The sequence below is a fragment of the Bubalus kerabau genome, chromosome X (genome assembly GCF_029407905.1).
Source record: "Bubalus kerabau isolate K-KA32 ecotype Philippines breed swamp buffalo chromosome X, PCC_UOA_SB_1v2, whole genome shotgun sequence".
NCBI classification, from domain to species: domain Eukaryota; kingdom Metazoa; phylum Chordata; class Mammalia; order Artiodactyla; family Bovidae; genus Bubalus; species Bubalus kerabau.
In genome coordinates, this window is record NC_073647.1 from 22,517,981 (window position 1) to 22,528,111 (window position 10,131).

Genomic DNA, 10,131 nt, shown 5'->3' on the forward strand with positions numbered 1-10,131 from the left:
AGTCTCCCCCAATGATTACATCACACATAATTATAATTTCATATAAAGGCCAGAAATTTGACATAGGTACAATGTCTGTGTATAATTCTATGCTCTTTTATTACATGTATAGGTTCATGGAACCACCACCACAATCAAGACACAAAACTATTCTGTCACGACAAAGATCTCCCTGGTGTACCCCTTTATAGTCACACCAACCCTGTCACCCTCCACCATCCCTAATGTCTGCTGCTGCTGCTAAGTGGCTTCAGTTGTGTCCAACTCTGTGCAACCCCATAGATGGCAGCCCACCAGGCTCCCCCGTCCCTGGGATTCTCCAGGCAAGAACACTGGAGTGGGTTCCCTAATGTCTGGTAACCATTAATTTGTTCTCTATCTCTATAATTGTGTACTTCTAAAAGTACAGTTTCCTTTAGGAAATGGATTTGCACTCTAGTTTTCACAGAATCTCAGGTTTGAAGGAATAACTTCTCCAGGCCAGTCTCCCTTCCCATGCCCAGATTTTACCTACTACCTCTCTTCTAAGTGTCCAGCCAGCCCCTGTGACATGCAAACCAGAACCTTCTCCAGGATTTTAGAATGTTGAGGTATTTCATATAAATAGTTAGAGCAAGGATATTGTTTCTTTCCATAAATTTGTTCAGTAGTTAGCAAAACTCTTACCTTTAGGTTAAATTTACAAAATGCCCTCTCACCTGCTGATTTTCCCATCAGACACTGAGAGGAATGAAACATTGGAAGCCTGAAAGGCTCACAGAAAATTCCAGAAATCCTTTAACTATAGGTTAGCCTGGCTCCCAGCAATTGGGGCCTTTCAAATGTATGTGGTTCATGTGTGGAATTTATTTCTTGGGCTGATAAGTGTCATTCTGTGAGATAATCTTACTGTAGCCCAACTCCCCAGGATTCCCTTGTGGGGAACAGAGTTTTACAGGGCACCATGAAGGCAATGGCACCCCACTCCAGTACTCTCGCCTGGAAAATCCCATGCACAGAGGAGCCTGGTAGGCTGCAGTCCATGGGGTTGCTAAGAGTCGGACACAACTGAACGACTTCACCTTCACTTTTCACTTTCATGCATTGGAGAAGGAAATGGCAACCCACTCCAGTGTTCTTGCCTGGAGAATCCCAGGGATGGGGGAGCCTGGTGGGCTGCCATCTTTGGGGTCGCACAGAGTCGGACACGACTGAAGCGACTTAGCAGCAGCAGCAGCAGCATATAGCCTGTTTTACGAACATTAGAAAATAATGACTCAAAGTAATGGTAAAACTGGAAGGGGCTGGCAGAAGTGAAGCCACGGGGGTTCCACAGTTAGGATTAATTTGGATCCCCCACCTCCTCTCCCCTGGACAGTTTTGAAATCTTTTCACAAGTTTAACTTATTTCTTATAGAGAGCACTGTGCTCTCCTTAACTGGACAGCAGCATGTGTATAGGTCTAGACTCAGCCCCATTAGGATGTGCCCTTTGGAATAAATGACTTCAAACTAATGGTTCCCTCCACAGCCGCCCCAGAGGCAGGGGTGGGAGAGCATCTGACTTTGGCCCAGGAGACACCACAGTCTAGTGAATGCCCTCTTCTTGAAGTTGGAACAACAGTGGCCCGTTCCCTACTTTCTTAATAAGGGCCCCTGCCTCCCACAACATTCCTGACTTCCCCTTGGGTGGGGAGAGTACAAACTGAGAAAGGAAAGGAGAGAATGCAGCTAGCTATGTGCTCTACCTCAAGTGCCATTCCTCTGGGTCCACATCATAACTTACAACCCAAAGACCTTCAATACTCATGTCTTGGTGTTTTCCCCTCATCAAATAACCCATGGGGGTAACTTGTATTTTCCAAAGTGAAAAGATATTTCCAACTAACTTAATAATCCTGGCATGTTCTCTGCTGCCTTAGTTTCTTTGGTGGGTAATTTTGTGGCTACTCTTTTTCTTCAACCTGTGTTAAGAGAAGAGAAGACAAGGCTAGGTCATGGTCAGGATGCTGACTTTGGCAGTGCCCCTTCCTCCCTGGTGGCTCAGATGGTAAAGTGTCTGCCTACAATGCAGGAGACCTGGGTTCAATCCCTGGGTCAGGAAGATCCCCTGGAGAAGGAAATGGCAACCCACTCCATTATTCTTGCCTGGATAACTCCATGGACAGAGGAACCTGGTAGGCTACAGTCCATCTGGTCACAAAGAGTCAGACACGACTGAGGGACTTCACTTCCTCCCTGGGAGGCCTTCTTGTGGAAGGCAATTATCTTCAACTGCCAGAGCCTCAGTTTCCTCATCCACAAAAGTGGGATAAATAACTGCCCCCCTAACCTTACAAAGGTGGTCATTTAGATAAACAGATCTTAGAAACATCTTTGTAAAATTTTCAGAAGGGAAAATATAGTGATCAAGATCTTCAAATATAGGGCTTCCCTGGTGGTCCAGTGGTTAAGAATCTGCCTTGCAATGCAAGGGACACCAGTTCAACCCCTAATCTGGGAAGATCCCACATGCACAGGGCAATTGATCCCATGAGTCAAAACTACTAAGCCCACTGTAACTATTGAAACCCCGGCACCCTAGAGCCCATGCTCCACAACAAGAGAAGCCACCACAATGAGAAGCCCACACACTGCAATGAAGAGTAGCCCCTGCTTGCCACAAGTAGAGAGAGCCCATGTGCAGCAACAACAACCTATCAGAGCCAGAAAAGAAAAGAAATAAATAGATCTTTTAAAAAGCATCTCAATTCCAGAAAAATAAACGACCCAATCAAAAAATGGGCCAAAGAACTAAATAGACATTTCTCCAAAGAAGACATACAGATGGCTAACAATCACATGAAAAGATGCTCAACATCACTCATTATCAGAGAAATGCAAATCAAAACCACAATGAGGTACCATTTCACGCCAGTCAGAATGGCTGCGATCCAAAAGTCTACAAGCAATAAATGCTGGAGAGGATGTGGAGAAAAGGGAACCCTCTTACACTGTTGGTGGGAATGCAAACTAGTACAGCCACTATGGAGAACAGTGTGGAGATTCCTTAAAAAACTGGAAATAGAACTGCCATACGACCCAGCAATCCCACTGCTGGGCATACTCACCGAGGAAACCAGAATTGAAAGAGACACATGTACCCCAATGTTCATCGCAGCACTGTTTATAATAGCCAGGACATGGAAGCAACCTAGATGTCCATCAGCAGATGAATGGATAAGAAAGCTGTGGTATATATACACAGTGGAATATTACTCAGCCATTAAAAAGGATACATTTAAATCAGTTCTAATGAGGTGGAGGAAACTGGAGCCTATTATACAGAGTGAAGTAAGCTAGAAAGAAAAATACCAATACAGTATACTAACGCATATATATGGAATTTAGAAAGATGGTAACAATAACCCTATATGCAAGACAGCAAAAGAGACACAGATGTATAGAACAGTCTTTTGGACTCTGTGGGAGAGGGCGAGGGTGGGATGATTTGGGAGAATGGCATTGAAACATGTATAATATCATATAAGAAATGAATCGCCAGTCCAGGTTCGATGCAGGATACAGGATGCTTGGGGCTGGTGCACTGGGATGACCCAGAGGGATGGTACAGGGAGCGAGGTGGGAGGGGGGTTCAGGATTGGGAACATGTGTACACCCGTGGCAAATTCATGTTGTTATATGGCAAAACCAATACAATATTGTAAGGTAATTAGCCTCCAATTAAAATAAATAAATTTAAATTAAAAAAAACAAAGGAAATACACATTGTGATTTTAAATGGCTGATAATAAACTGTTAAATAAATATGTGCTTTTAAAAATTATTATTCAAGAAGTTGTAAGACTGTTAGATAATCAGCTCATATATATTAGGCATACAGATCCTGCTAAAGTAGATTTTGTGAGCTGAGTGTGAGTTTCAAGAGCCTTGAAACATGCTAAACAGACAAGCAATGAGACTAGGTGGGTTTATGTGATTTACTTCCTTATATCAGCAATAACATTTAATCTATTTTAATAATGTTGTTTAAAATAGAAGTCATTCTAAAACTAAGAGCAACAGAACTTTTATATGATATCCAAGTATAATAACTGATACAGTTAATTTTGGTAACTCATATTCAATAAACCATTTAAAACAGAAAAAAAATTAAAACTCTTCAAATACAGTATAAAAAATATGATTTACAATCTTCTTTAAGAATGTTTAGAAAAACATTCTTAAAATAACTTTTATAAGTCATCTATTTTACCTTACATGGCTTTGGGGGGCCTATTTTGACTCAATTCTTAGTATTCAATATATTTTTTAGCATGAGGGCAAGGTTGGTCATAAAATGTGATGAAATCTATTGGAATGTGGGATTTTTTAAAAAAATAATGTGGGATAAAGTGATTCAAATAGGTGTTTATAAGACAGAGAAGACACATTAGGAATTTGATTTCATGCACATAGACAATGAGCTTTGTTGAGCCAGTAGATTTACTATTTTTCAGTAGAAACACTGTTTCACAACAGCAGGATGCATCCTGGTCAGTTGGGTGTCAAGTAGAATGTCAGTCAAAATCCCTGCAGCCCCCCTCTCACCAGGCCAGTTTGCATGCCTCTTCACCTAGTCTTACTTTGTGAGGACAGATTGCCCTGGACTAGATCCCTGGGGCTTTGAACTGAGAACTTCATCAGGTTTCTGCTGCTGCTGCTAAGTCGCTTCAGTCATCTCCGACTCTGTGCGACCCCATAGACGGCAGCCCACCAGGCTTCCCCGTCCCTGGGATTCTCCAGGCAAGAACACTGGGGTGGGTTGCCATTTCCTTCTCCAATGCATGAAAGTGAAAAGTGAAAGTGAAGTCGCTCAGTCATGTCCAACTCCTAGCGACCCCATGGACTGCAGCCCACCAGGCTCCTCCATCCATGGGATTTTCCAGGCAAGAGTACTGGAGTGGGGTGCCATTGCCTTCTCCGTTACCTGTCTATATGATACATGGTCTAAAAGTGAAAAAGTCTTTCAGGGGAGCAAGTGATTGTTTGATTGATAGCAAACAGTTTGGTTTTCTGTTGTTGTTGTCACTGTCATCTGCCAAGGTGAATGGTTGTTCCTGTTGTGTAAACACATACTATCACCTCCTTTTCCTTTTTCACTGAGTTGACCCCAAAGTGAGCCCCCTAGCTGGGAGACAGTATGCTCTGAGCAGTAAAATTATAAACTCTGAAGCCAAACAGATCTAAGTTTAGCTGTGGAGGTCTTTAAAAGGCCGAATAATATCTCTGAGCTTTAGCTATCTTGTCTGTAAATTGGGCATGATAGCATCTGCCTTGAGGAGTTGTTGCAGGATTCTTAGGATGCTATGGTAAATGTCTACCCTGGACCAAGGAGTCAGTGTGTCTAAACTTTTTGGTTACCTACAGATCACCTGGGGGATCTTACTAAACTCCTGACCCTGATTCAGAAGGTCTGAGGTGGGGCCAGAGAATCTTCATTGCCAATAAGCCTCAGGAGATGCCCACAAGGCTGGTTCATGGACCACACTTGGAGTAGCAAGGGTCTAGATAACATTTGCAAAGTACCTTAGCACAGTTAATGCTTAATACATGGTCACTCCAAAATAATTCAATCACTTGCTTAAAAATCACTGAGAAGAAACTATTTTCCCCCAAAGATAATACCAGTCTGCTTATAGCTCCATTCTCATAGCCTTTGCAAAAGTGCCTCATTGGGATTGGCCATGGTTGGTAATTTCTGAAAGCAGATAATGGGTAAATGGGAGATGTTCATTATACTATTATCTCTGCTTCTGAACATGTTTAATATTTTCAATAATAAGACTTTTTAAATTAAAAGAGATTTTTAGGGTAGTGACATCATTCTATATGATACTAAATATATATGATATTATAATGGTGGGTACATGGCATGAATTTGTCCAAGCCCATAGAATGGACAACAAGAGTGAATCCTATTGTAAACTATGGACTTTATTTGATAATGATTTATCAGTGTAGATTGATCCATTATAACAAATGCATCTTTGTGGGATGTGGATGGTGGGGGAGGCTATGCATGTGTTGGGGGTTAGGACAGGGATATCCAAGAAGTCCGTACTTTTTATTCCATTTTGCTGTGAACCCAAAATTTCTCTAAATAGTAAAGTCTATTAAGAAAACTCCACAAACAAGAACACCTGTTTTCTAACAGCCTGTGCACAGTAGAAGATACAGGTGTAGAAGTACAGTCATTAGCTAAAAAATCACCTTCACTAGGGGAGAGAGGGAGCTTTTGTTTCAATTCCCCCAAATAAACTCATTCCTAACCTGGCCTGCTATGACTTAGGATTTTGCAAAAGTAATTTACCCATCCATCTCAGGGTTTAACACTTTTTTCCCCCTTAATATTATCACAGTTTACACTTTATTTTGTCAAAATGGGTTTTGAATTGTTTTTCTCTACCTTGGACTAAAATCTGTCTATGTATGCATGGCATCACCGACTCAATGAACATGAGTTCGAGTAAACTCTGGTAGTTTGTGATGGACAGGGAGGCCTGGCATGCTGCAGCCCATGGGGTTGCAAAGAGTCGGACACGACTGAGAGACTGAACTGAACTGAACTGACTGATGCATGCATGGTCAGTCGCTAAGTTGTGTCCTACTCTTTGCAACCCTATGAACTGTAGCCCACCAGGCTGTCTGTCCATGGGATTTTCCAGGCAAGAGTAGTGGAGTGGGTTGCCATTTCCTCCTCCAGGGGATCTTCCCAACCCAGGGATCAAACCCGCGTCTCCCGAGCCTCCTGCGTTTCCTGCATTTACAGGCAGGTTCTTCACCACTAAATCACCTAGGAAGCCCCCAAATCTGACTATATCCTCAGGAAATAACTTTATTTACTCTTTTCACTTTATTGAATCAGGGCTTTTCCCCACCTGCCCAGCTTGTGTGTTCATTAAGTCGGTGATTCAAGAAGCAACCTCCCAGCTAATTGTAAGATACATTTAGTGAGCTGGACATTCCCCATCATCATCTTCCTTGACCTGGGCCCAATTTTTATTAGGTACTGAGCTGACTTAGCTCAGGGCAGGTACCACTTTAGATTTTTAGACATGTTTTGATAACCAGGTGACAGGGGAAAATTAGGAACTAAATGAACAAAATAAAGGAACCAGCCAGCTTGAGTTTAGTCCATTTGCATTTCTTTGTCCTCATGGTCACATGAAGCCTCTCCAAACCAGTGTCCTAATTGAATCTTCTTTTTTCTGCCTATGGCTTACTTAAAGAGTCTTTGATGTGGTAACTGGACAAGGTATCATCCCAATGGCCCGAAGCTGGGTCAGCTCTTTGTTATTTTGTTTGGTATTTAATCCTGGAGAGTAATGTTCTGCTCTGGTATGTTGTTTATCACTTCAAGATTATAGGTGTAGCAAATATTTTCCTAATGAAATAATCACTAACTTGACATTCTGGTGCTGGGACAATACGGTGAGTTTCCCTCCATTTGAATCTTCTGCATGCATGCAAGTATAGCTACGAGTTCCCAGGTGGCGCTAGTAGTAAAGAACCCACCTGCCAATGCAGGAGATGTAAGTGACGCCGATTCTATCCCTAGGTCATGAAGATCCCCTGGAGAAGGAAATGGCAACCCACTCCAGTATTCTTGCCTGGAGAATTCATGCGAATGGTCTCAAGCCTACCCTCAACTCCAATTTCCTTTACTGCTGCTGCTGCTAAGTCGCTTCAGTCGTGTCCGACTCTGTGCGACCCATAGATGGCAGCCCACCAGGCTCCCCCGTCCCTGGGATTCTCCAGGCAAGAACACTGGAGTGGGTTGCCATATTTTAGGCCTGTTCTCTCAAATGTCAGGGTTTTAGGTGCTACTTGAAATTTTCTATATCCTTCATAATAGCAAAACTTGAAACCTCAGAGTTGTTTCCATGTTCTTGTCAAAACCCTGTATGTGTCTCCTTGGCAGCTGTTATGCAGTCTTTTTAACTTAACTGTTCCCTGAATGAAAATATCAAGGAGATGCTCATTTCCAGAATCCCTTCTTGAAACCTGAAGCTTTTCATGCTGACTTTGTGTAACTCCTTCTGAAGTGAATTCAGGTGGCAGAATTGTTAAGGCCTAACCATTTCAAGGTGGCAAAACACCTACAGTGACAGATAATTACAACTATTGCCGTGCTTCTTGCTGTGCATTTCCTGTTTGCTAACTGCCTTCACGATGAATCATACTCATTTTCACGATGACAACTTCTTTACTTTGTTCCTGATTAAAATTTGTAATGCCAGTGGCCCCTTGGCAAGCTTGGGTCTTTCCTCTCTAGTCTGTGATCAGCCTCTTTAATCACAGCAGAGAAAAAAGTTTTCTTCATAATAGACAGGAAGCAATCACACACACATCACAATCTCAAATATCTCCACAGAAATTGTTTCAAAACAACTCCCCCCACCTCCTGGCACACTCATCCTTACCTTTGCTTGTGAACCCAAGCCCTCTTCGTGTATCAAGCAAGCCCATCATTTAAGGTCAGTTCAGGCCTCTTCAGCTCCGGCAGCATTTGTCGAGTACGCCATGCATTTCAGCACCAATTGGATCAAAGGGTGTTTGAGGCGCATTTTCTTTTCTACCCTTCCTCCCATGCCACCACACACTCAGATATGGACTGTAAATCCAGACAGTGCAGACACACAATGTGTGATCACTTGCCAGTCACCCAGTTTTGTTAATTACAGCCTGTCAAAATGCAGCAGACTTGAATTAAAAGGGAGAACTTAAGTGAGTTCAATCAAGTCATCTCTAAAAGAGAAAAATCCAAGTATTTTTATGATTCTGGGGATCTAACATTGAAAACTAGTTGGCGGGGGGGATGTTTGTACAAAACTGGGAAATTACACACTGAAGATGGGAGGATAAATAACTACTGTCAAGGGGTGACACAGATTACCAATTTAGTCTTTGATATGAAATATTGTTACTGAATCATCAAGAATTAACCCATTCTGAGTCTGGGGGAGAATGGATATGTGTATATGTATGAGTCCCTCTGCTGTCCACCTAAAACTATCACATTATTAATTGGCTATACTCCAATATAAAACAAAAAATTTAAAAAATAATAAAGAATTAACCCCTTCCAAGATTATAAAGAAATTAATTCTCCATACTGTTGCCTAGCACCTTGATGGTTTCATCTTTTTACATTTAAATTTTTTATTCATTTGGAGTTCATCCTGTTGGAATGCATCAATCCAATTTCATTTTTTTTTCTAGATGGCTATCCAGTTTTCATGCCATTTATTGGCCAGTATATTTTTTTCTCCACTGTTTGGAGGTGACACCTCTACCTAAATTCCTGGGTATATTTGGGTGTATTTCTGTACTTTCAGTTATTTTCCTTTGGTCTGTTCAAGGACCAATGGCACATTATTGCAATTATTGGAGTTATATAAAAGCTTTAATTTCTGGAAACATTTCTCCCTTTACTCTTCAAGATTTCCTAGTTATGAGCATTTCTTTATATGAACTCTAGAATCAACGCATCTAGGTGGAAAAAAAAACACCAACACTTTGTGGTATTCTTTTTGGGATCATGTTAAATTTATACAAGTTAGAAAGATAGGAAATGTTTATGATGTTAATACTACAATTTCCATTTGTTCAGGTCTAGTTTTGTGTTTCCCTGGATTGTTTTATTTTCCTTATAAAGGTTTTGGGACTTGAAGTTTAAACCTAGGTTGTTTTTTTTTTTCCTGATATACTTTTTTTCTTAATTGAAGCATAATTACTATACAATATTGTGTTGGTTTCTGCCATACATCAACGTGAATCAGCCACAGGTATACATATGCCCCTTCCCTCTTGAACCTCCCTTCCACCCCTCTAAAACCTAGAGTTTTAAAAATTTTTGCTATTGTAAATGGACTCTTCTTTATATATGCTAACTGGTGCTTGTATGCATGTGTATCTATGATTTGTTACCTTGGTGTGGGGTAGTGTTTTCTATGATTCAAAATCCAGAAGTCATAACAGATTCATAAATGCAACTACCCCAGAATAAGTTTTGCATGGTAAAGACACCATAAGTAAAGTCAAAGAAAAATGATAAACTGAAAGGAAATATTTGCAACTCACATCACAAAGGGCTCCTATAAGCCAATAA